A 27,565-nucleotide genomic window follows, 5' to 3' on the forward strand; every position below is an offset into this window, starting at 1 on the left:
GAATCTTCTGAGTCTAGTGTGGTGCAAGTGGCTTTTCTGCCTTAGAAGGAGAACCATCTGTTGCCAGCCTATTTATTTTTCTGTATTTTAGGTATTTTTTCTGTATTTTATGCCATTATAATATTTTGGGAAGAGTACTTGGCTGAATGCAGAGTGGAAAAAATTCACCACAGCTGCAAATACACTACAAGTGAGTCCCAGGGCAAGGAAGACATCAGTGCTGCTTCTACCACAGAATAATGTCCAGGTATAGTAGGAACCAAAAAGCAGCAACTTACTGTACTGGCTGATCACAGAATTGTAGGGGCTGGAAGGGACCTCTAGAGATAATCTAGTTTATTTGTTGAGCCATGGTGGGGGGGGGAAAAGTAGGGTCTTTTTTTTTTTCTTCATAAAAATTCACATTTTCAAACACATTAACCTGCTGCAAAATCAAGTGACAGTAAAAACATGTAACTAAAACTACTTGTGAAGTGACTAAAAGTCACTTCAGGTCTGTTCCTTAGGAATGGAAGACACAAAACGTTGCCCGCTCCCCACCTCACCCAGCAGTCTCTGGAAGGTCTCCATGTTTTTTTTACCTTTTGATTCTCAATGTGCTTTTCTGCTTTAAGTAAATCTTTTGCTGTCTAGTACCCTCATCTCATATAGCTGCTTGTATAATGAAATCAAAATAACTGGGAACACAACTTGAGGGCAAAATTTTAAGAGAAAAGCTCTTGGACATTTCTTTTTTCTCCTCTTTGTGAGGTTGTTTCTCAGCAGATTTTTGCATCTAAAGGCTGGGTGAAAATACCTTTTCGGCTGAGAAAATTACAGCTGTGAAGCCCTCCTTCCAGAAGTCTGCTTTTAATAGGGCCATTGTAGGCCATAAGGAATGCTAGTACATCCATATGTATGGTCACCTTGGCAGAAAAATGACTGCAGATGGGCAGTGTTTAGTTGATCAGGCAAGATATGAGTGAAGAATCTCATTTATGGCTCTTAGGTGTTCGTGCAAGTGTAAGGAAAACATAGCATTAGACAACAGGTATGACTCTGAAAGCACTGAAAATACAAATAAAGATGACCCATGAACTCTAAGGTGGTGGTAATTTATGGCTCGTTGTGCTTTGTGAGGCATAAGTAGAACTGTTTCAATGTGGTACCTGTAACCACAGTGTTTGTTAATGGCTTGACCCATTCGGAGCATGTAGAAATGCACACGTGTAATTCTCTTATTGTTCACGGTTTTATCTGGAATAAAAGTTGGCAACTCCAAAATCAAACAAAATTCTCTGCACCAGATAAAGGTAAAATATATCAGGAACCTAGTTAGAAACTCTGTGTTTTTGTACATCATCAGCAACTGATCCCATGCTCTTAAGATCCTGAGAACCTACTATGGAAGGAATAAATAACATGAACGTTGACCCTCTTGCTTGCTTGCTTTTTTCCACTTGACTAGCTCATTGCTCTCTTACTTCAGAGAAGTAAGCATTTAAATATTGGTTGTTTGGCTGAACTCTCTAAAGCTTCTTGGTTTATCTTTTTGCCAGTTGTTTCAGGTAGCTTGGTTGGCTGGCTCCACACTGCTGAGTGTGGATGCTTTGCTACTCCTGTTCAGAGCATACCTCTGGTGAGGAAGGGCCCTGATCAGAATAAGCCAGACTTACTAATCTACTTTGGAGTAGGTTTATTCCAATTCTTGACCAAACTGGGAAATGTAGTTTCAGGCACAATCATCGTTACCAACCCTCTGTTACCCACCTCCACCACTGGGCAGGATATATATGTTTAATTAATTCTGCTTTTACCTTTGACCTGTAAATAGTGGGAGTAGTGTCAGATTTATATGTTATATGAGTAACAAGGATTTCTCAGGAGACCCTATCCTGGTGAAAGAGGCTAACTGTAATTTTCAACTGTGAGTAATTGTATATAATATAATCCTAAATGATTTTTCTTCTGTAATTTCATTAGAGTTTAGAAATTTAATTAGATTTTGAATCACTCTGAAATAAAGTAGCAAAACACCCAGAGACTAAGAGCAGTGGTTATTTTGTCCTCTGAGGCCAGAATTCTTGGTCTCAAATTGGCATGCGTTCATTAGAAGGAAGTTCGCAGAAGTTCTTGATATATTATTCTCTTTCAGAATGGACTCTGAATAGGCCTTTGGAGAGCATTAGAAGAGCACACAGTTATTATACAGACTCTTTTTGAGGTTTAAGATCATCTGCCTTGCATATACTTAATAAAAATATGCCTCTAAAGTTGTTTAAGAAACTGTGGAGATAGGGAAGATGCACCTCCAGTGCCTCAGTGCTCTTCCTGGTTTATTAGCAACTCCAGTACCTGTGTATGATGATACAGAGAGGAGCTGTTTACTTTATTTTAATGATTAGGTAGGTTTATGGTTATTTTTATTGCTACACATATGAACTGTCATGGTGGCTGTAATTAGAGGCGCGCTGAAGTGCTGTGCCTTCTCTTCCATCTGAGGTTCAAAGGAAATCTCTGTCCTGCAGACTTTGATTCTCTACTGAATTCGTCCTGATGTGTGAAAAACAGAAACAAAACAGGGCACAGTAAGGTCAGTGATGGAGCCTGTGATGGTGGGAGTTCCCAGGGCAGCTGCAGTGGGTTCAGAAATTGACCTTCTTAAAAAACTCCTAGAGCTTAGGTATTCAAGTGTTTGCTCCCTTTTTGTTCTAACTGGTATAGCACTGTTTGCATCTGTGAAGACGCTGAACTGAAAAAAGAATTTGAATGTTTAGGAGCACATTCTGTAAAGCTTTTCATTACCCCCTTGTCAGGGACAGTTTTCTCACTGTTGTTAGTTGTTTGAGATAGGACCATCTGCTTGATTTGTGGATGTTAAGTCCTTACAGGGCAGAGTGTTGGGAACAGAGAAGGAAATTCGGGCTACTTTCAGCATGGCAACAATATCAAGAACTGTAACTGCCACAGACAGCACTAATGGGAGAATCTGACTGAACTGAGCAAGGTGGGAGAGACAGCAAATGTGAAATGAAGAATTCCAGTAAAACAAATTAAACAGAAATATTATTTTTTAATGGCAGTCCAAATTTTTGAAGAGAAATAAGGATCTCCAATGCAGTGAGGTGCATATCAATCCCTAAGTGAGCAGTCAAGAGTAAACTTAGGGGCTAACCAGGATATTCTGTCACCAACTGGTCTGTTACCATTGATAACATCCTCTGTATTGGCCACTGCAGGAAGAAATGGAGTGAGATGATTCACTGGGCTGATTCTTTTGTCCCCTTAGCAGTTTTTAGTGAGAGTGCATTGTTGCATGCATCCAGTATTCTGGCTCAAAATCTGTTTCCAATGTGTCCCCTTAAACCTTGGGGTCATTTCAGGAAGAAAAAGTTTGGTGTACGGTACTTGGCTTGATGGGTACCAATGTATCTTAGGCAATCTCAGGGTTATCTGCTGTATGTGGGCATGCTGTCATTAATGTGCCATTCAACATCATGGAACAAATCAAGAAAAACTTGTTCAGACTGGTTACTGCTAAAAAATTGAGGGTCTTTTGCTATGGGCATCCGGAACAAATTCAAACCATGCTTGAAAACTCACAGCTGCTCTTCCTTTTCTATTTTCTCCATCTCCTCCTCTGTCAGGACTCTGAGATGCTGGGACAACTGGGAGGGATTCCACGTCTCAGCAACTAACTGAATCACAGATGCTGGGTGTGTTAACAAAGGGAAACACGCCTGCACCAATTATTTAGTGCCCTCTTCACTTGACATTAAGGAATACTACAGAAAACCATTCAACATTTTAATCTTACTCCTTTCTTCTCTCATTCTCTGTTTACTCTTCAGCATGGGGGTGCAAGCTTGTACATTTAAAAATAGCTTTTTCTTTATTTTTCTTGAGGGATTCTGTAGCTTAGTGCTATTAACAACACAAAGAGGTGTAAGAAGATGAAGAAAAAGTTTTGGGACAGAGGTACTCGGTCTCTTTCCTGCAGCACCATGAAAGAAAATGTCAAAGCAGTTCACAGCTCCTTGTTGCAGTCTTCAATTTGCAGGTGTCCTGCCCCAGATCTTGCTCTATTCTCACCAGGTTTATAAAATGGTGTGTATAGGATTTCCTAACATTTTCTTCTATTGCAAGTGGATTTGAATTATTTAATCAATTGGTCTGCATCTGTGTGTCATTATCTCAGAGGAAAGGATTTTTTGTGTTTCTAAACCAGACTGATCTGTATTCTGCTGTAGCAGGGAAGAAGGGTACAGCAAATGGCAATTTCTTTTTCTATGGTGAGGGAAGTTACCTGTGCATCCATTTAATAAGTTGTTTATCTTTTGGGTTAACACCTATCAACCAGTTTGTTAGGAGATGAAATAAAATGCAGGTGGATAGACACCCAAATCAGTATTGGCAAAATCAAAATCTTTATCAATGACATGACAGGCTGAGGGAGCTGGACTTGTTCAGCCTGGAGAAAAGAAGGCTGAGGGGGTGACCACACTGCAGCTTTTTAGTACCTAAATGCAGCCTATAAATGGGAAGGTTTCAGCTCCTGGAAAAGGTAGATAACAGCAGGACAAGGGGAAATTGTTTAAAGTTGAAGGACGGAAGATTTAGATGTCAGGGGGATGTTCTTTACTTTGAAAGAAATAAGGTGCTGGAACTAGTTGCCCAAACAGGTTATGGATGGCCCGTTCCTGGAGGTGTTCAAGGCCAGGTAGGATGGAGCCTGGGGCAGCCTGGTCTAGTATTAAATGTGGAGGTTGGTGGCCCTGCCTGTGGTGGGGAGGTTGGAGATAAATGATCCTTGAGGTCCCTTCCAACCCAGGCCATTCTGTGATTCCGTGATCAACACAGAAAACTATGTGGCTCATCTTTCTGCTTGAAAAGTGCATCTCTGGCACATTACAACAGTCAAATTCATTCTAGACTGAGTTTTAGACTCTTAGTACAGCCAAAAGCAAGGTTTTGGATCCCAGGGGACCAGGTGACACTTTTCCCAGAATGGTGCTTTAAACCAAAGGATTTCAACTACTTCCTGGTTTTGAGCAATTGGGGAAAAAAAGTGCCAGGGGGAGGTATCAGTCTCCAGGTAGTACATTTAGGCTCACAGATTTGTTCTTAAGATGACTTTTGGTGACCCTTAAGCATAGTGCACAGCCTCATGGATTTGTATCCCACAGCTCAGAGGAAAGAAACTCATATCCCTATTTGTCTTTAGACAACCCTGTTCCAATCTGGAGCTTGTTGCATAGTGTGTTTATGAAAGTTGGAGACAAATAGTCTAGGATGAAGTAGTTTATTTAGGTTAAAAGATTACTAAGAAACGATCTTTCAGGCTATTCATAATATCACCAGCTGGTCTGTCAGTTAGTTGTGAGAGTCTACAAGCAGGAGGGTGCTTGAAATGACTGGGCTAAGGAAAGAGGAAAAAGGAAAGAGATCAGGATCCTGTCTTAGACATAGCAGTCCGTGAGTCACTGGTTGGGATGTGTGGGAACATGAAAATTAGCTCATGTTTCTCCAAAATCAAGTTTGCAAACAGTAGTCAATGGAGACAGGTTCTGCTTGTTTTTGTAGTTTAACCTTGTTTTATTTTTAATAGGAGCAACTAACATTTTAGTAGTAACTTGAGACTGCCTGATCTGTTTTTTCTCATGAAATAGTTTATTTTCCCTATCTTTCAGAGAGCCAGCAAGTGGGAAGTTTCTTTTACACCTACAGAAACTTCACCAATTTAGGATACTTTAACTCTCAAATTTGGTTGAAGTAGTTCAGTGAGTTCAGATACTTTTGGGAGGTCTGATGTACACGGGTATGCAATACTGTAATCATACCAGTCCTGTTGCTTATCCATAGAGATTCAGTGGATCCTGGCTCTCACTAATCTCTTGGAGATCTCCTGCAATGCTTTGGTCTTGGTTGTCTAAATAATGTGTTCACATGGGTAGCATATTGCATTTTTGCCTGATGTCCTTCTCTACTGTATAGGTGGATTTCTTGTATTGAGTAGAAGATGGAAAATTCAGCAGTGATGATGCTTGAACAGATGGTGTTACAAAGATAGAAACTGTACTGTGTATATTTTTTTCTTTATTGAAAACAAAAACAAGCAAATGAAAACCACCGCATGAAAAATTGCATTAGGATATCTTTTTGGAAATGGTGCTATGGGAAGCATCTGGAATAAGAAATGTTAACTCAATGAACTATGTGTTTCCATAACTGTCTTTAGTAGTACAGTCCTTCCTGTTCCCTTTTCCTTCTCTTGTTCCCACGTGACTTCAAGAACAAATCCTTTCCTCGTTTGGAACCGCTGGTGAAGAAGGCAGTTGTTTAGCATATCTCTTTCTTCCCGTCGTGTTGTGGGAGTGACACTCCTTATTTATTGTCCAGTCTTTGTGCCAAACACAAAACAAACTTGTATAATCCCAACAAATCCACCTGCAGATAAGCAGGCACTTTGGCAACTGAGACAGCTCCTGTGGCTGAGCACATGACAGAGCAGCATTGTGAGGGCCCTTCTGCACCACAGAGCCTCATTGCAGGCAGATGTCCTTCACCACTTGATGCAACTCCATCAGAGACATATGTTGGTTTGGGAAGGGAGGTGTCTGCTTTTTTTTTTTTTTTTTTCCCCCACTGTCTTCTGCTAGCATCTTCTCTGTAAAGGTCTGCTCCAGACTGGAACTGAGTCTGCTAAGGGAGAAAATGGTCCCCCTTCTTAGGCCACGTGGATTTCCATACACTTGGCATCATACTGGAAAGCCTCTCTATGTTGTGTTTGTAGTAAGCTATTCTTTGTGGGTCTTTGGGGGTGGGGTTGGCTAACTAGCAGTGAGCTTCTGCTTGGGTGACCTTAAATGAAGGCCCCAGTACTCACTGGTTAATATTGTCTGCTCCTCTGTTATCAAGAGTGTCTCTGCTGGAGGGCTCTTTGTTGATAAAGCATTGCTGGAATTTTTCCTGTGTAGGTTTTCATATGACACAAACAAAACATCCCAGGCAGCCCAGCTTTGTCGTTGTTGCACATTCTGATACACCCATCTGTGTCTTAAAATACCTTTGAAGTGTATGATGATAACTTGTAAAGCTTCTAAGCTGCCTCTGGAAATGGCTGTGTTTGCTCTTTGCAGGTGGCACAAGTAGTGGGGTTACAAAATGAACTGTCTGGGAAAATTCATGGCTAGAAAAAAGGCCTATGTTTCTGCTTGTCTAGTTTCCAGTGTTTCTGCTTGTCTTCTCTTGGAAAGTAGTGCACAGCCTTTAACCAGAAGATAAAAGTAAATAGCTGTGCTAACATTAAACCTAAGGGTGCTCAGAAAAGAAATGAGGAAGTCAAATAATATGAAAATGATGATACTGTAGCCAAAAATGAGAGCTTCCACTGTTTCTTTTATTTCTAAAACACCCATGTTTACATATATCTATACTTATTTAAAATAATATGTGAAATAAGCCAGATGAGAACTATTTTTTAGAACTGTACCTTCTCTTTATGCATTTGACTTCTAATTGTACAGGTTCTTAAGATATTGTTGGATAACAACAGTTTTAAAGTTACTGGTCATCCTTCTTCTTTAGGATGTGCTATCAGAAGATGACCAAATAAAACTGTGTAATAACACTTATAATGAATCAGTTAGGCTCTTAAGAGGAGAATCAAGTGAGGTAGATGGGAGCAGAAGGTGTCAGAGGTGACAGATTTGCTCGATTTCAGTAGCTATAGTGGATGCGATTTGATATTTTGCTTCAGTCTTCACAAGTGTGTTTTTTTGGTTTTAGTGATGTTGATGTCTGGGAAGGAGAACAGTTTATTTGAATCAGGCCCAGGACAGGATGCCATGTTGGAGGAGATGGGGCAGCTGAGTGAGAAGCAGGAGAGGATTTGTGCAGCTTGTGGTCACAGTCTCATCTAACGCAATGAGAGCTGTGTTAGATCATGCAGCAGGGCCCACTGTTCTGTCAGAGATGCTGCAGGGGAGTGAGAGAGAAATAGAGGAAGGTTTACTATGGCCTTCAGTGCTCCCTTTAGCCCTGGAAAAATCTCCATTTGTTACGGTATGTCTGTGTTTATTAACATGTAGCTTACACCTCTGAAGCAAAAGAGAGATGTTTTATGGAACTCGAGTGCTTTTATGCTGATTGTACAGTTTTCACAGTGAATCTTGTAACTGTAATGACAGATACTTGCTTTTAGTTGCAAAATTTTAAAATCAGGACAAAATGCAAATGTAGGCTTAGTTGAGATAAACCCAACCTTAATTTAAGCATTTTTGCTAATGTGGCTACAGAGACTATTTCTTTCCCAGCAACAGCTGTCATCCAGGAAAGCATGCATATGAAGAGGCTCATTGTTTTGCTAAGGAAGGGCAGGGAATGAGGATTTCCTCCCTGGCTTCTCCCCACACTGATCTGAAAGAATCTGCATTTGCTGGCCTCTGTGGGTTGCAATGAAGGCCACTTGCTGTGCTGACTGGTGAATGGGGGATGCAGCATTTTGCTGCGTGCTGACAAAGTAGCTTCTCAGTATTTTGAGAGTAGTGTTGTCAATGGCATGGCATCTGGTTCTAAAGGCAGTCTGTGGAGCAAATATTTCTTTCAGTGAGATATCAATGATTTCTTATAAAAATTGTGCTGTGCCATCCCTCGTAGTACACAGGTACCTCTCAAAACGCACAGCTGTCCTTACGTATCTCAAATATAGTAGGAAAAAATCCTGTAGTTTGCTTACTTCTTCTGAAACCAGGGCACCTTCATTAAAGTGAGAACATGTTTAAGTGATCATGGCTGACATCACCACTTGGCGAGTTAAAATGAGTTATCTAGAAAATTTAGTGATTTATTTAAATATAAAAGTGACAAATTCACTCAGTGATATACATTTTCAGGAAATAATAAGATTATAATAACAAACTGCTTATACCTACTACCTCCATCAATGGGTATATAACAATATAAATACAAAAAGCTCTCAGAGTAGCTTTGCAACCTTAGTGGCTAGGCAACAGATGGAAAAGTCTGAGAATCCATTGCTGCTTTTAGCCTGGGCAGAAGTCAGGGTTTTTTTTATTTTTTTTTATTTTTATTTTTTTAATGGCCAAATGACTGCAATTTGATTCTTCCAAATGACCAGCTAATGAATGTGGTGTTGCTCAGGATGAAACGTTTTTTGTTCCTAGGTGTCAAATAGGGTTGCCAATAGAAGAAATGTCTCAATAATACATGGAAAAGTTGAGCAATCAGAAATGAACCCCTGAAATACACCTGTTGTTCCTCTTTGAGAATGTAGATGATGTGCTCAATCCAAGCTGTGATTCAGGTACTTCATGTCCCTGTTATCCCCTCTTGGCTGGTTCACCAACTGAGTTGCATTCTCATGATGTGCTGTAACCAGAGCACAGAATGATGCATTGCACTGACACAGCAAAAGATTTCACGCATCCTGGGATGTTGGTTGTTTTGATTTTGTTTTTTTTTGGCTAGTGAACTCAGCTATTGAAAAAAAGGGTGTGATACTGAAATTCACTAAAAAAACACAGTAAGTTTCTGAGTAGCAAAGTTTAGCTTGGGTTTGGTTTTGTTTTTATGGTTTTTTTAATTATAAAAAAACTTTAAACATCCTGACTATCTTTAGCTATGTACCAGGTAGTAAGAGAGAGGTGTGATATCATACCACTAATAAAGGGCAGTGATGACCAGTGGATAGCAAGCTGGCTCTTATAAACTAACAAGCCTGCATAAATTGTACCTCAAATGTACAAACATTGCATTTTACACTCGAAATCCTGTTGTTGGATGCAATCTGTGAATGGGCATATTGTAGAGCTACTTAAACAATCAACTCAGTTCTGCCTCAAAGTAATTGCCACTTATTTTGTTTATAATTTGGCCAGTGCTGGTGACGTGGCATTACAGCATTACACTTAACTGCATCCCATTTTGGTGCTAACTAATATTTGCCCTAACACTAGGCATTAATAAGCTGGGGCTTCTCTTGAGACAAAGCAGATATTGCCTCTTTAATGGAATATAATAGGCATAAACAAGCCAATTGCCTTTCTTTGGGATTGGAACTGTGTGATTTTTCTCCTTTTGTAAATGTTGAAAAGCATTACAAGTCATTAAGGCAATCTTCATAAACAGCAAGTTAAAATAAAAGAACCATTCATCACTCATTTCCACGCAGATTCCCTTCAAATATATTGTCTGTGAAGACAGTAATTTTGCTTCTCTACATAGTGCTGTGGAAACTAAAAGCTTTCAGGCACTGGCAGAAACTTCCCAAAAATCTGTGGTGCCTGCCTTGTTCTGGTGCACTGAGTAGAGTGAGTGGAAAGGTATTAATGAACAAACAAGGAAAAAGGTCACCTAATCTGAATGCCTGAAATGAAATGTATGTTTGTTCCTAGTTACTTCCCTGTTTTCTTTAGGCATTTATGTATAGTTAGGTGAGTGATGATCTGTTTTAGCTCCTTCCATGGGAATCTATGTACCTACATTAGGATTTAAATGCTTAAGTGGAGTGTTGTCTATCTGACAGATGAGGCCTGAGATCTTTCCCATGGAGACAGTGTTAATGATGAGCAATAAGCAGAAACAGTGTCTCAGTGCATAGTCACTTTGCTAGTAAAATCATCACTATGCACCATCAAATGACAGCCAAAGCATTCGACTTTGACTACATTACTAGTTTCTTCCTGCATCACAGCACAAATTAATCTTATGGGAGGGATCTGAACAAGGCAGCCTTTCCCACTAAATCCTTGAGGCACACCGGATTTGGGCAGATACCATTCTTCTGTGTTGTCCATCTGCAGATAGCCTATATGGAATCACCCACTGCCCCTCTTCCACTTAAAATTTAGCATTCTGTTACATGGATTTATTTGAAGAAATCCTTAAAAGCCCTTCCGTCATGTACAAAAATACAAGGTGACCTTTGGTCACAGCTTCCATGAAGCAACGTGTTCTCTGGTTGTATTTGCTCTGTGGAAATCAAACCTGTAGCCATGACAGGTTTTCTTGTTTTCCTTCCTCCTTATTTGTCACCATCCTTTTCATTCAAGAGTACATCAGATGCAACAGTTCGGAGGTAACATGAGGTCGTTCTGAGGTGCTGATGTCTGGGGTGGAAGGAGCAGAACCACTATGTGAAGAATTTGAGGCTGAGTTTGAAGTATGTGAATTTGTACTATGCAAGCTGCACCAGAAAAGGGAATGTGAGGTTACTGCAGTCACTCAAGCTTGGGTGTTAGTCATTCCAAAGCTATGCTGTTGAGGACTTTGGTTGAGGGATAGCATCAGAGAGGGAAAAATAGAAAGTGGAATTAGTTTCCCAGTGTTACAAGACAAAAGTTCCATCATTACAAACTCCCCTATTACTTACCCAGAGCAGTGGAAACAATACAGATTCCTTAGATCTCTAACACCGATTTTATTATTATTATTTTATATTTTAATAAATCTGGTTCAATGCATCTGAATTCAGATCATGACTGCTGTGTTCAGGGGAAATCAAAAGTACATTCTTACCTCATTTGGGCTCTTATTCTTTTTCCTGCTCCTTTTCTAGCTAGGCAAGTCCGTGCCTTGCAAAATCCTGTGTGAAAATGCAGATTGGGCAGGAGCCAATCTCTTGCATACTTGCTTGTGTCCATTTTCATCTCTTTTACTCTTCAATATAAATTATCCATGTTATGTTTTCTGAGCATTTGTTGATGATGTTCCTGTTATCACTTGGGTCATTGAAAACTTCATGATTTTCCTATGCTCAAATGATCTGACAGTGACATTAAGGGAGGCAAGAGCTCGTTTCCAATTGTTTTTTTGGGTTTTTTTTGGCATTTTGTTATCCAACCAACCAAGTAAAATTCTAATCTGAGTTATGTATGTACAGCTTAGTATCTTACTTACTTTTCTATATGACTTACGTATAGTAAAACTCCTAAGGTTATTGGAACATTTAGGCAATGTTACTAAAATTGTAATGTGTCTTTCTGCTGTAAGATCCTTCTCATCCAAAGTCCCTTATGAGTGATGTTAAGAGGTCATCCTTTCCTCCTTGCAGCCTTTACTGACATGAAACATAGCCACTGTTTCCAGTGCTTTTGATGAATAAGCAATAGCGTAGTTGGGGTCGATGTGGTTTCTTGAGGCAGTAAGGCAAATTTAGGGGGGGCCAACCTGAGCAGTATTCATTCCTGAGACAAGTGTCTAAGGAAGAATTTCTTATAAGCCCATGTCACTGGCTTTCTGCATTGATCTGAGAGCATTATGTTGTGTGGGGATAGTGAGCAGAGGGGCAGAAGAAGGGCTTATCACATCCTATAGATCTCCAAAACTTACACAGAGTTTTCCAAAGAAGGCCTGTAGCAGTCAGATACCTCTTAACATTTGCAGCTCCTGGACTGGGTGTCTATACACCTTAGCTCTTCAGACTATCCCCTCTCTGTTCAGTGAGCTCTTGCTATCTCACTTGGTGTGATAAAAGAAACTGCTAAAACAAGAGGATGCTGAGAGCTGCCTCTATTCAAATCTCTGATGAGCTCCTCCTTGTAGCTCTAGGTTTAATTAGTTTTCATTGCAATATTAATGATCCAAACAAACCATTTTAACTTTCCTGTTGCACAGCTGGAACCTTCTTATTTAGTATTCTGCTCTATAAGGGAATCGTATCAACTTCCTCTCCCCTCCCCCATTTGTCCCATTAATATGCATTGAAATCACAGTCTCGTTGGCATAGAGTTTCAGACCTGCTATAAAAGACTAATAATTTCTAAAAATGGCATGATTGAACTAATCACAAAGTCTCATCCAAATAATACAAAGATAGATTTCTCCCAGAGTTTGATGGCGGTGATGATTAATACTTCATTTATTTATTTACAGTGTATCAGCACTTACAAAGATTCGCTCATTCCTCTGAGCACACATACAATCTCTCTTGAACTCCATGGTATCACATTGCAGCAGAAATGTCTAATCTGTAAGTCTCCAACAACAATATCATCTTTCTATATTTTCCCCCAGGAAAAGGGAATACACTTCTCAGTGTAGAGCTAGAGACAAAACAGAATAGATGCATCTCTGACAGAAAAAAAAGTCTTTTTGTCATCTTCTGATGTGTTTCTGCTCCTAGACTCAGCAGGATTTATAGAGAATTCTATATATTTAATTCGAAGATCATCATGCTGACGGATGCTAGGGAAGAGTTGACTCTCCTGTGCTAAACGATTGATGTGGAGTCATTCGTTTCCACTGCCTTCTCCTTCCTTTGCTGTAGAAATTGGGTGAACATAGGTAGCAGGGAATCTCTTTAGTCTCCTGCTCAGAGCTTGTCCATTGCTAACACGAGTTCTGTCTTGTTTTGGCACTGTCTTGTTCAGAACTGAAGGTTTTCTAGATGCTCAAAGAGCTGTGCTCTGCAGACAGACTGTCAGCTACTGCATAAAAGGGTTTTCTTGGCTCTACTGTACAAGCAGAAGTCAAGATACATTTCTGAATGTGCCAAAGAGATTTAGTGTTGCTGTCAGATCACTTTTCATTGAGACTTACTCTCTTATACTCTTGTGTAGTTTTTGAAAATAGGGCTTTGGAGTGAGTGCATTAAGATTAAAGGGTGAGGTCTGATTGCGTGCTTTGACACTGTCTGGAAGGTCTAAGTTCAAGGGAGCAATGAGTGACTTGATGGCAGAGTAACAACCCCATAGCCCAGGCAGTGGGAGTGGGAAGCGCCTTACTGGACCCCTACACTGGGAGCCAGGCATAGGCAGCCTTTTCTCATTCATCATCCCTAACTCATCTCAAGAGACGTCCTTACAACCCACTTTTCCTCATGTTGCCATCCTTCCAGACGTAACCTAAACACACACTGGAATTTAAGCTAACACACTTTACACCAGATTTGTGTCACCACAGTACCTTCAAAAGAATCTGTCCTCTTCCTTCCTACAACTCCCTTTAGATACTGAAAAACTGCTCTCAGGTCTCCCCAGAGTCTTTTTTTCTCCAGTCTGAACAGCCCAGCTCTCTCAGGGTGTCCTATGCAAAGACTTAGGCAGCATAACTTAAGGCTTAGACTAAATTAGCATATGGGTTAGCACATATAACTCCTTATTTATGAAGAGGCTTATACTGTCCTCATGGGTCTGCCAACATTAATTACTTGTGGTTTCTTCCTAGCCCAGTTCCATCAGAAAGATGCAGGTTAGTTTAAGCACTTGTTAAGATGACTTTCATTCTGTGCTGTTTCTACAGGGTCAGGCTAGGAAATCCAAAGCAGCCAGTAAGATCCAGAGTGAGAAGATGGGCAGTAAGATTAAGCCAGAACACTGCTGGGCACTAGCCTCCTGACTGGCTTGGCAGCAATCAGCACAGCATGTATAATTGCAGCTTCAGAGTGACCTGCTTTGTTCTTGCTTCACTCAGTCCCTTAGCCAAAATAGCACTCTCAAGCTAAAATCAAAGAAAGTATACCTAGGGATGGATCTGATTTAACAAAATTGTTTTCTAAATTGATTTAAATTGGTGTTCAAACTGTGTGCACGGCTTCCTTTGGTGACAGAAGTATGATTTTACCTCTTCCTATTCTAGCTGTGCAGTGCTGAACCACCTGAGAGGAAACAGGCTGATGCCTCTCCATAGCTGGGCACTTACACTAAAACTGAGCCAACTTTTCATAATGTAATTGTCAGTGATGTTTCAATTAAGAGCCTTGGGTGACTTTCTGCTCCCAGACTAAATCATATGGTACTTAGAGAAGCATCATTTTATCCACAACAGAGTACATTTTCCTTTTCTGGTTCAAGATGTTTGGGCCTGGCAGTGTCTCTTTAAAACTCAACATTTTAGGAGAAACAGATGCTTCATTTTATTTCTATTTGCTTGGCACTTTGAACCTTTGTAACACAGCAACCTTCAGGCTTTCCTTATGCAGCTCTGAATGTCAGCAGATCAGGTGTTTTCTGGAGGAGTGAGGTCTGACTGCCTTGTGTAGAAACCATTCAGCCTTACTGTCCTCTCATTTAATGAAATAATCATTTCTTGTGCTAAAAGAAATGTAAAAATTGGTGCACTGTGGGGATTAGCTAATGTGTCTGCATTAAACATTGAATCTTATGACTCTCAATGGAAGCATTAGGACAAGCAACCTTGCCTTAGAAGTGAAAGCACTGAAGAATAAAAACCCAAACATTTACCTGTGATTTCAGCATACACAGTTTCCAATGACGAATGATACTGAAGGTGCTAGGTACATTTATTGCTTTTTATGAATAACACATATTAAGTCTGTAGGGTTGAGGAGGCAGAATTTTTTATTCCTTCAGGGATAAAATTCTTGTCTCAAAACCTTTAGCTGTTTGGCCTATGATTGAAGGCTGGGTGATGTGGTGTTTCCACACTGAAGCTCATTGCAGGGAAAGGCTGGGAGCTGTCAATTGTTCTGAGAGCTAATGGAGGCATTAAAAATGTAGCAGCTTACTGGGGGGAAAGCAGGGTGGGTAGGGAATGTGTGTTACTAGCAAATGCTGTAACTGGACTGTAAGTGGTCTCCACACATTCATGAATGATGGCTGACCTCTACTCTGCTAGGGCACATGTGTGCATGTCCATCATGGCAACACACTCTGAACTTACTGCATGAGAGGCTCTTGGGAGCATAACCCCTGCATCTATCTCCAAATATAGCTCTGCTGGGCTGCAATATAAGGCAGTGGGGAGAGCTGTGGGATTGAGTAGCCATTTGGAAACTGCACTGCAGTGATATCCACCAAGATCCCAGTGCCTGGTTGGTGACCTTCTTTGCTAAGAGGCAAATGTCTGCAGCTTGTAAAAGAAAAAGATGCCTCTGAATGCCTTTCCACTTTTAAAGGCTCCCCAGTGCCGGCTCAGCAGAGCAAGTGAAACCCATGGCAGTGCTTACTGTACTCATACTGTATCAATAAATGCAACCATACATCTGGACAGGGAAGCATGCTCAGAGCAGGGGGCTGGGAATTATTCCTGGTACTGCCTCTGACTTAGGGTTAGAGCTTTGACCTGAGTCAAACTGCTAACCAGGAACTGTTTCAAGGCCAGTAGCTTTGAAAATAATGCCAGTTAGTCCCTCTCTGACTCCGAGTCCACACTTATAAGTCCTTTATGAAAATGAACTACATCAGGATCCTTTGAGGAAAGTTTCCTATTAAAGCAATAATGAATAAGAATTATAGCAACAATTCAGTTGTCTCTGTGAAATTGTAAGGATTTGGTCATTGTCACTTGACTGCAATTTTGTTTGTCCTGCAGATACAACAAAGAACAAATCAACCTAAGTACTTTATTTATTTTTTTAACATGGAGGATGAAAATGATATATTGCTGTCTTTTAAAAGAAAATTAAAACTTTAACTCTAAGGTGTGTGTAATAAAATGGCACTTTAATTCTCTAGTGTGCCATGAAGGCTTCTTCTGTTAATTTATTCTTTTATTTTCATTTTTTGTGCTTCCTGTAATTTTCTGAAGTTATTAATGTGGCAATATATTTGACCACAAAAACCTGCCTTGTGGTGTTGTTAAGACTGTGAATTAGCTCCACAAATGGAAGGCATTTCTGAATTCAAGGCAAATTGATCGTGCTTTGGATGTTCAGGGTCTTCTAGGGAAACATCAGCAACTTGAGTGTTTGTAGCATCAAGACCTGAACTCACCAGTACTAGCCTAGGTTGCTAGTACCTGCAAATAACTTCCCTAATCTGTGCATAAGAATTTGTAGGACACCTCCTGTATCTTTGGTACAGTTTCCACTAAATGCAAGTTAACTGGCATAATTTCATTCTTTTCTATTTATGTGCATTGGCAGTGAATGGCTAATTCACTGGAAAAAGAAACAGAGTTTTTATGTCAGGGTTATCATAGACTTGTAAATTGATATTATTGTTTGAGTTAGAAGGGATCGTTAAAGGCCATCCAGTCCAACCCCCATGCAAAGAACAGAGCTCAGTCACACTGCTCAGAGTCCCATCCAGCCTGACCTTTGATGTCTCCAGGGACAGGGCATCAATCACATCACTGAGCAACCTGCTCCAGTTCTTCACTATCCCTAGTGAAAAAAACTTCTTCCTTATAGCCAATCTAAATCTGTCTTTTAGTCTGAAACCATTTCCCCTTGTCCTACCACAGCAAACCCTGCTAAAGAGTCCATCCCTTTCTTTCTTGCAGCCCTTCTCTAGATACTGAAAGGACACCATCAGATCTCACTAGAGACTTCCCTTCTCCAGGCAGAACGGCCTCAGCTCTCTCAGCCTGTCCATTCCTCATATCATTTTTATGGTGGTATCGTCCTCAAACTTGCTGATGCACTCAATCTCACTGCTGATGTCACTGATGAAGTTGTTAAAGAGCATCAGTCACAGTATAGAGCCACCACTCATCACTGATCTTCATTGAGCCATTGACCACTAACCCCTGCACTGGAAATGTGCACTGGAAATCATGCACTGAAAATGTGTTTTTAAGGAGATCATGGACAAGCTAAAGTAGGTGGTAAACTCCACAAATGGTCTCAGGAGTTGCTGAGGCTTCAACTTTGTGGTCAATGCAATACACACAGTTGGGGTGGAACTTCTTGGAACAGAACTAAAAGGAACAAAGGTTTCAAAGATACTTTGCTGAAGTGTACTGCTTTGTTAGCTTTGATGTCTGTCTCTCCATGCTGGTAGGATGGACTCATGACTCTGAAATGTCTGTTTAGTGCTCAGCAGTCAGAAAGACAAACAGAAGACTGGGAAGGCAATCAAGAATCATACTGTGTTGCCACGTAAAACCATTCTGAATACTGACTGTGGTAATTTCTGTCACCTCAAGAAAGATGCAAGAATAGATTAGACAAGAAAGATAGAGCAGAAGTTGAGAAGTGCACTTTTTTCTTTTTTTTTCTCCCCTCCCCTCCCCCCCAATGAAAATTGATTAAATAGGTACAATTCTTCAGCTTAGAAGAAAGATGACTGATGGACTGATGGGGTGAGTTGTTACCATTTCTCACAGTCTAGGAGCTACAAAGTGAATACCAGTGAAAAGATAATTCTGGCCAGAGTCAGAGCCAAGTTATTTTTTCTGTTGTTCTTGAGAAGCAATACATAATAGGTTTGCATGGAAGAGAGTGTTTCTCAAATGCCAAACTACTCATGGCCACATCTCATGGCTGTTGATTTTACATTCTCTTTCTAGATCTTGCTGGTGAGACTACTGGCTCCAGGCTATTGTGTGAACATTACTTTACCTCCAAGCTCTGTAGCACTTGGCACACGCAGGAGTGAGATCAGCTCATGTTGTCTTGGACTGTGCAGGGGCAGGCTGTACAGCTCTGGCCCTTTGTTGGATTTGTTCTGGAGAAGAATGAGGTGCAGTTAAGGCCAGCTCCTCACTAGGATGAATGAAGAGCTGAGCTATAACCTCTCAGCCCCCCGTGGTATCTAGGCAAACAACTGGTGAAGTGAGGCTCTGCCATGGCTGCCCTCTCCTTTGCCCTAGCCCAGCAAACCAAGAGCCAAGGACCTGTGCACTCCAAGGCTGTCAAACAAACAGTGAAAGGAAGCAGACCTAAAGCCAATTGTCTTTTTAGGTGAAATCAGGGTTTGCTGTCATTCTCGTCAGTGACGGCTCTGCTAGACGGCCCCACAGGCACCTGATTACATCAGGGTCGGGGGGGAGGGTGGTCACACTGTCATACTGTGACACAGCAGCATAGCTGGCAGGGAAGGAGGCTGTCTGCTCTGGCAGGGTTCCCATACAAGGGTTCCCATATATATATATCTCTTCTATTCATCTCTCTAGGTAAAATGCTGTTTCCTGCTCGACTTTGAAGTGAGATACAGCACCCTTTACTTATGTGACCTTGTTGTGATGCTCCATCTTGCTCAGATTTGCTAACAGCTTCTGTGTCCACCCCCACTGCACTGCAGTGATCAGGAAAAACACTCGGGCACGAATGCAAAAGCTCTCAGCAAAGCCAGCCAGCAATACTGTGCTTGACTGTGTTCACAGAGTTTGGCCCAGATCTTCCTTGTTGCGCTGAGGAAGTCAAGTGTCTAATTCATTTGTTTAGCATATTTTTTCTGATCCTGTGCAATCTTATTCTGTTCATATTTCCTCCCAGAGAGAATGTGCTGGTAGCCAAGAGAAATAGGATCAGACCCACCCTCAGAGTTTCAAAGCCAGAAAACCAGTGACTGTTGCTGTTTCACCTTCTCTTCCCACCCCCCCCCCAGTTCACCCACTCCCTTTGTATTCCTTCTTCTCGTATACATCTTTCCTTTGTATGTCCTGGCTGTGGAAGTGCTGGGTTTTGGTCCTTCTCTGGGGCCATGGCTTCTTTTGCTGTTTCTGGAGGAGCTGGCCCCTTGAGGCTGTGATTCCTCCTGTGGTTAGGAAGGCATTTCAGACCTCCTAGAGCCCTCCAATGATAAAAAGACAGCCAGAGCAGCCAGCTTAAATGTGTAAAAGTCCAGGGCTGAGAGTGATTAAATCCATCCACTGAATCTCATCTTCATGCTCTTATGGGATGTTTTGTACTAGAGCTTTTCTCTCCCTCTTATCACTGATTGTGAACCATCCATGCATTCAAATGCTGAAAGTGTTCTTGAGTGTCTCCGTCCCCTGAGGCTGAACTGCTGCAGTCCTGTCATCTCTCAGTATTAATAATAATAATATATTCTATTTATAGAGCTTCAAAGCTTTTCATCCACCTTTGGGATAGAACATACCAACAGTTAGATAGTGCACAGCAACCCTAGACAACAACTTAAGACAGATGAGTGCATCCAATTGAAGCTGAATATGAGATTTCATTTGGCAGAATTTAATTGCAAAAGTTATTAATTATTATTGTTGTTGTTTATGTAGCTCCAGACTCGAGAGCAATAGGCACTTTCTAAATACTACCAATAGTTAGACAAAAGCACAAAGGCCTTATGATCATATCAAAGTAATTTGCAGAAGGCAGAATGTGCTAATAAAAATCCTCCCCTAGAGATTTTCCCATCTAGGACTCAGCTTAATCTGATGAATTGTCCATAATGCTGGAATCTACTCTTTTCCTGCCTCTTCTATTGGTTCTTATTGTAAGCTTTACTATACAGTTTAGTTGCTTTGAATCTAAATCACATCTACACAGGCATTTTGCAGACGTTCAGAAATAATCTGATGCAACTATTTGATATAAATCTTTACGTGTTTTGCAGAATTGTTTAATTTAAATGGACAGTTGTTAGTTTCTCTGGTTGGGGTTTTTGTTTGGTTTGGGATTGTGTTTGTTTTGTATGTTTGGTTTTGGCTTGTTTTTGTCTTAAGGTACAGGACTGGGTGTACCTGGGGTGTGGTTCTAAAGATCATCCCCACTGAGTGTAAAGTTAAGTGCTTGCTTACTCTGGTACTGGCCACAATGAAAACCAGTAAGATAACTGATGACTACTGTTAAAATCTCATTAATGGATAAGAGACTTTACAAAATTATGCGACTCGCATCATGAGTGAACAGGACTGTGTGAATCTGCGTGTGGGTTTTTTATAGGCAACATAAATGGTAGAGTCATGAAAGGTGCAAAGAAAAATGTGGATCCTGACACTGGAATTAATGAGAGTAGCCAAAGTCAAAGAATGTAAAAATATTGCTGTTTAAATAATATTTAATTCCTACTCAGTTCTGTTTACACTACCCTTTTCTTGCTTTCTTGTTTTCTGCATTTAAATTACTGCCATGGAACTTCAGTACTTGTTTTCCTGAAAGTCTGCATGCTCTCAGAACTTGTGGTGATATTTTTTTCTACAGAGATGTTTCATGCTTGTCATGCTCAGCTAGGCTGGAAAAAGACTATCCCAAGGTATCATTAGCATCCCTTCTGTGAGAATAGCATAAGTTCCATCTTTAAAGCAGTAGGGAAACAGAGGGTGTTCCAGCTCCCACTTATGTCTCTAGGAGGGTTTCTCTTGATTGGAGCTGCCTCAGCCATATCTGCCAGGCTGCTCCTGCAGTCAGTATCAATTTCCAAAATATTCAGGTTCAGAACATCAAATCGTTTGAAATGTCTGGAGATCTGCTGTCCTTCAGCAGGGCTGGAATATTGAAATCATTGGGTTTGTGATCCCAACTGACATGGACAGCGAAATGTCATCAGTAGAGCATCAGACTTTGCCTCTTCATTTTGGTCTGTCTGCATACGCAATCGGCCTGTTAATGGATTGCAGATATACCCTGGCTTTGAGTAGTGCTGTATTTTGAAAAAGCAATACTTTCTTGCAATAAAATTGCACTTTGAGTTTAACATGCTTAAATGCTTCAGTCTGTGCTCTACTTTGTGTGTAAACACTTCTGCTGAAATCAGTGAGAGCATCTGCATGAGTGAAGTTATGGACTTGCTTACAGCCTTAATTCTGCAAACATGTTTAGTTTTGCTCCTAAGGAAAGGGCCCCTAGTCTCTGCCGGGAGATAATTAATCACATATATTTTACAGGAATTAAACTTTTATCTGTACTCATTCTTTACCTTTTGTCAAAAATATCTTTGTAAAATTTAAAGAAAAAAAGTTGCAACTTTGAAAAAGTATGTTATTTGTCTTTTTATTCTCACTACATTTTTATTGAAATATTTTATAATGTCTAAAGAGTTTTGCAAACTACAACCCTTTAAAAAGTGTCTGAAGTCGGTGGTTCTTGTGACCATAATTCAAACCATGTTCTTTTCTGAATGGAAAGGGACTAAAGAGTAGTTCTTTTATTTGCATTTGTCTCTTTATTAATACCAGCCATTTTAATATGCAGATTGCTCCAAAAGTAATGCCTCCTATTTATTTCTGTAGAAGGTGTAACAGATACAAAAGCACAATAGAACTATTTGATAGAGCAGACTCTCAGCTCTAAAACGCTATTTTATAGTATAGTCACAATCTTTTCTATGCTTTTTTGCCAGAGATGAACAGGCACCTGCATGCCATGCTCATCAAACTCTGCACCACCTCACAACCTCTGTCACCACTGCTGAAACACACCACTCACTGCCTCACTGTGCTCACATTCACTCTTTGGTCTCTGTAAACATTCTGCAAGCATCAATGAATATCAGTGGGTGCCGTTTTTCCAGCCTGAAGGAATTCAGTCATACACCTTTACTTCATATGCACTTCCATGTCTGACATTGTTTTGTCAGGCTCCCCCTCTGCTGCCGTCTGTTACACAGCAGCAGAATGTGATGGAATATTGGTGGGAAGGTTCAGCCTCTACTGCTATACCACCGCCATCACCCTGACTTTGTAGGTCAGCCAAATAAAACAGGAGGCATTACATTCAGAGCAACCCTCATACAGTGAGTTTCAGTTCCAGGAATCACAGTACTGCTAAGAGAAGTCTCTGATTACCAGGGACCCATCTGCATAATCCTCAGTAAGGGTCTGTGACAAAATATTTAGGACCAACAGTTGGGCTCTCTGATGCTGCCCAGGCTTATCTCCAGGCTGAGGACCCATCCCCAGTTTCCCAAGCTCCATGAAAGATGGAGCCAAGGATGTGACAGCCAGGCCCTGGGCTATGGTGGACGACCCTGATGAGTGCTTGGTGAAGAGCTGATGCCTGGAGTGAATCTGTACAGCCATGCTCTAATTTTGATGGCTGCATTGCTGTTTTCTTGCTTTTTCGCATCAGTTGCTTTCTATTTGTTTGGCTTCTTTCTTCCCAGTCTTATACAGCACTCTCTGCACAGAAAACATTTGCTATCTTTCAGGGCAGGTTTTTGCTGTTCTTGGCAGTTCTTTGTTTGCCTGGATTCCTCCTGCTAACCCTGATAATCTCATCATCACCATCTGTTAGCTTGTTAATCTTCCATTCAGGACATTCAGCAAAACCCTGAACAATTACACATTGGCTTTTTCTGAAAGGCTGGCCATCAAGTTCTAGTTCCCTCTTGTATGTTTCCTGTCTTACTGAGAGCCAGTTTTAGATTATCTGCTCTCCTTTAGCATAACTTAAAATTGTACCATTTTAGAAATACAATAGTCTAATTCCTCAGATTACTGGAATGGGAAAAAGCAAAAGACTGCTTTTCCTGGTTAGCTGATGTTCTCTGATCTGATAAGGGGCTGGAAACAGGTTGGGCAGCGGTGGCTGTGGCTGTGGCTCACATTCTAGTGGTGCCCATGGTGCTGGGTTGGCAGCAACCTTGGGGGGAAGACAAAAGTGCCTTTGCTCAGGCAGAGAGCATTTCTCATGCAATGGAATGTAACCAGGATATGCAAAACTGAAGCATTTTAAATTTTTTTTTTTTTTTAATTATTTTTAAAATTTTTTGTGTGTGTGGTTTCCAGCACTTCTTTCTTGAGGAAGGCTTTGAGTTCAGAAGAGTGTTGGTTTCAGAAAGCAAGTTTAAATGCCTTCCTTCCCTGTCTGATTCACATCTGGAATGGAGTCTCTCTCCTGAGCCAGGCTGGTCTGTCCATCCCTGCCCATCAGTGCTCAAGCATGGAACAACACAGACACGTATTTGCATCCTGATTTTGTCTGAGTACACTGTGAAGTGTTCTGAGTTTAGGAGACAACATAAGTATGCTTTGTTCCTGGTGAAGAACTAAATTCTCGTGTTTTCTTTTGTTGTTTCCTCTTTTGGGCCCCCAGAAAGTATTATCTGCAAACCACAGAATGGAAACCACTGTGAGCAGGGCAAATCCACAAGCATGTAACGAGTTGTTATGTTTTATCTTTTGCCTCTTTACTCCTCCCCACCCAGCAGTAAGCCCACAGTTGAACAGCAGCTACTTCTGCAGTACCAGCTGCACTGCAGTGTGACACTGCTCCCTCCTATCAAACACTGTTAATCCCCAAAATCTGCCAGGGGTCACCCCTGCAAACGCTACCCAAAGCCCATCTCTCAACTGGAGAAGAACCTGGCACAAGACAGTCAATGGCCCTAAGAAAAATGCCATGGAAAATCTTCCAAGCTGTTGTGTGAAATGCAAAGAACTGCGCAAAATCTGGATGAGATGTGGAGAGGGAATGGAAACAGTCCCAGTGGCTGGTCCCCAATCTGTGGTGGTGAGGTACAGTGCTCAGGGCAGCCATGTGACACCTCCACATTGACCAGACTTGTAGCTGGTTGGGTGCTCATATGACTTCCTAAAAATAGCAGCTTATGTTTCCCATCATTGCCGTCCAGCTATTTTAATTAGCCTGTGGTCTCTGGTTTTTGCTTTGTGATGTGTAAATAGGAAATATTTATGCTAGTCCAGTAAATCCACATTCCTCCCACCTCTTTTCTTAACTCAGAAGGATTAGAGCTATGTTTATAAAATTCCTAATGCATTTGTCTTAGCATCTCTAAATGTCACTGGCTTTTCTGTAATGTATGTGGGTTTTTTTGGAGGACTAGTTTTTAGGTCACTGCAGCTATTCACAGGTATTTTTCCTTCATCTGATCTGTCACAAGCCTGCTTATTTCCTAACATTCAGTTGCAAGTCTGCTTCGTTGCTCATCCTGGGACAGGCTCATACTCTCTCTGTTCTTGCTTATTGCATTGACAATTCCTAATGGTTCAAGAAAGGCCAAAGTAAAGAAGAAGAAATTATTCCCAAGGTAAATTGGTGCCCAGATGCACTTAGGTACCTGGCAGGTTTTTTTGCTTAGTGGCTTATGTACTACAGTGCTTTCCATGACTGAACCCTTTTTTGCAGAGTAATTTAGCCATCTTCTGCTCTTTAGCATTTCCTATTGTAGGTTTCTTTTAAGTATTATCTGTCTTCTGCTCTCAGCAGAATGAAATTGCTGTGCAAGAAGCATCTTTTTGGGGTTGTGCAGATATGATCAAGGTATGTGATGCTGCTGTCTTACTGTCAAAAGCAAGACTTGGCTCCTGACTGCATTATAGGGAAATAGATAGGATGTGGCCATGACTGACATCCTTGCCAACATTTGTCAGAAAGGCTTCTGGTCTTCAGAGTCCCTGTCCCTTCAGAGTCTTCTGTCCCTAGGAGCCATCAGAGGATTGCTGAGCCCAGACCTGCCATTGCAGACTGGCACCTCCCAGGGCTTTCAGGAGGGTGCTCAGGGCTGGAATCCAGAGGAGCCATCTCTGAGTCAGCTGAGACTAGGTGATACTGACTGGGCAGCAGCAGAGAAAGCAGATCAGACTGGAAAGATTTGTTATTAAATTGAATTTAAGGTAGAGCTCAAAAGATAGCACAGCCAACATCTGCCAGAGCTCACAAGTGCATTTGAAGCTGAGATGTAGCAAAGATTGCTGGTTTCAGGAGAAATCTGATTTCAGGGAAGAGTTATAACTTTCGGTTAGTGGGAAGAAAACCTCTCCTAATACTTTCAGAGGGCACAGCAAAAACAGTTTGGATTTTGTATTATATTAAATACCGTATTGTAAAATCCTGAATTGTAAAGTCAAGGAAATGTTTCTTTTGGTTTGACCCATGCTGAAATTTCTTTCAGAGCTTCCTTTTACAGCAAATTTTTATTTTCCTAGACTTCCTTCCAAGCTGCAATAAGGGTAAATAGGGAAAGATCCAAGGACTTAATAAATCAGAATTGCTCTCGTTGTCAGAGCTCTAAGAGTCTCTGGCAAGGTTTGCTCCTTGAGAAGCAGCTTTGGATGATGGCTTTGGGAGTGTAAGTGTAAACAGCCTTTACAGCAGGTTGGAGAAATAGCTGCAAGGGAGCAGGCTGCGGGACTGCTCTGCTGTGTCTTACATCTGCTCTGCTGATTTTGTCTGGACAAAAGTTTGTTTTGAATCTAGATGTGGGTTGAAGCTGAATGCAGAAGAGGATACAGGTAAAAAGGAATATGACAAAGATCTATTTGTCATTTCCTGTGCTGCCAGTTGCAGCATAGCCTGTGTTAGCTAACAAGAGTAGCTGAACAGAAGATGTGGCTTTAGTTTCAATTTGGGTTGAAAAACACCTATAGCAATAGCAATAACAAGGAGACTTCTGTCAGAACCCTCAGTCCTTTGCAGCCTCCTGCATTTAGGAGAGGCCAGAGCTTGGTCTAGCAGGGCTTTTGGAGAAAATCCACCTGCTTGAGGAAGCAGTGATGCTTTCGTACTTGAGAGAAAATGTGCACGTGCTCAGACAAGCTCAGTGCTTCCTAAAGGAGACTGCAAAACTGGAGACCTTCAGCTCACTCTCAGTCTTTCTCTCTCATCCAGCAAGGTGTGAAATGCAGAGATTGCAAGAGGAAGGATAAACTGAGCACCTCCTCCCCAGAAACTGTATTTCTATTATCAGAGTAGGTATGCATTCAGATCAGCTTGAGCCTGGAAAGAATTTGGGTCTGCTGACATAATGCAGGAATGGGACAGAAGTTGGCAGCCACCTCCCCATCCAGACAGGTCCTATGGCAGTGGAGTCTCTTGCTGGAAAACAACACTGGGTACTTGGGCTGTTGCATGGGGTTAAATGGAACAGAACCTGGTTTGCAGCATGACTCCTTGTTCAGCCCTACAACACTGCTGCACCTCTGGGCACATCCAGGAGCATGCAGGTGGTAGAAACATCCTCAGAAAAACAGGCTTGGCAAAACTTCAGGTGGTGTACATGTGGACCAGGTGAAGGTGTTATCAGGCAGTATGATATATCTGTCCTCTGCCCAGAGGTGAAGTTATTGCATTGACTGTGGAATCAGTCAGCAGATCATTCAGTCTGTCCCTGCCACATGAGGGCTGAACCTGTATTGCTCCATAGGGCAAAAAGTGCTGTAAACAAACAACTATAAACTCAGTGTAATGCTCTTCTGGGTTATTGAGTAGGCCCCATGCTTGTCCACACTAAGAGAATTATGAACCATTTAATTTCTACAGTCAAAGGAGTTTGATGCTTGCATTTTCCTAGTCTAGAGTGGCACATTTTCATTTCTTCTTATAATCAGATCCACTTTTTGGTTTCCACATACCGGGGACCTTTTGCATGTAATTGGTCCATTATCCCATTGAGTTCTGCATTCTACTGCTTCTGCAGGACTTGCAGCTAAGGTAACAAAGAAAAAGCCTGGCTCCCTTAGTAGGGCAGAATTCCATTTATTTCCCTGAAGAAAGTGTTAAGAGGTGGGATACAACTCTGAAAATCTTGAAAAAATGCTGCTTTTGCATAAGGCTTTCATGTGAGTGCTCTCAGCCTTGCCAAGCATACTGAGTTTCAAATTTGTATGTGTGAGAAAGTGTGTGTGAAAAATGGAGTTCATTAAGCTACATACATTCATTTGCTATTGACATATTTGTGTTAATTGCATTCTCATTTCACATAAATTTAGAATTTCAGTCCAAATTGCTGTCTACAAAAGTTTGATGTGATCTGTTATTGCTCCACACTCACCGAAAGGAAGCAGCAGGAATTTTTGTTTTCTAACTTCCCTGGGAGTAGGCTAACAACATCTGTGTGCCTCTGGGTTGTGTTTGCTGTGTGCTGTTCAGTAATTTTCCCCAGAAGTGGTTTTATTTTAACGGCAGGCCATCTGATCCCAGAGTCTCATCTGAGCACTGAATTTGCAAATATTTGTATTTATTATCGTCATATTTGAACAAATATAATGCCTATCCTAAGATGTGAGCCTGTTCAAA

At 41.1% G+C, this 27,565-nt stretch overlaps 1 protein-coding gene across 5 annotated transcripts in view; it reads left to right on the forward strand.

The window, feature by feature from the left end:
* Positions 1-27,565, forward strand: part of C6H10orf71 (chromosome 6 C10orf71 homolog) — a 110,783-nt gene that overhangs the window by 64,046 nt on the left and 19,172 nt on the right. The window contains exon 2 of one of the 5 annotated variants that reach the window (XM_015866775.2): positions 92-247. The exons of the other annotated variants lie outside the window; for them this stretch is intronic. The gene's annotated coding sequence lies outside the window, so the exon portion shown is untranslated. The remainder of the gene's footprint in view (positions 1-91; positions 248-27,565) is intronic. 5 annotated transcript variants of the gene reach the window in all.

This window comes from Coturnix japonica, chromosome 6 (assembly GCF_001577835.2).
Source record: "Coturnix japonica isolate 7356 chromosome 6, Coturnix japonica 2.1, whole genome shotgun sequence".
NCBI lineage: Eukaryota > Metazoa > Chordata > Aves > Galliformes > Phasianidae > Coturnix > Coturnix japonica.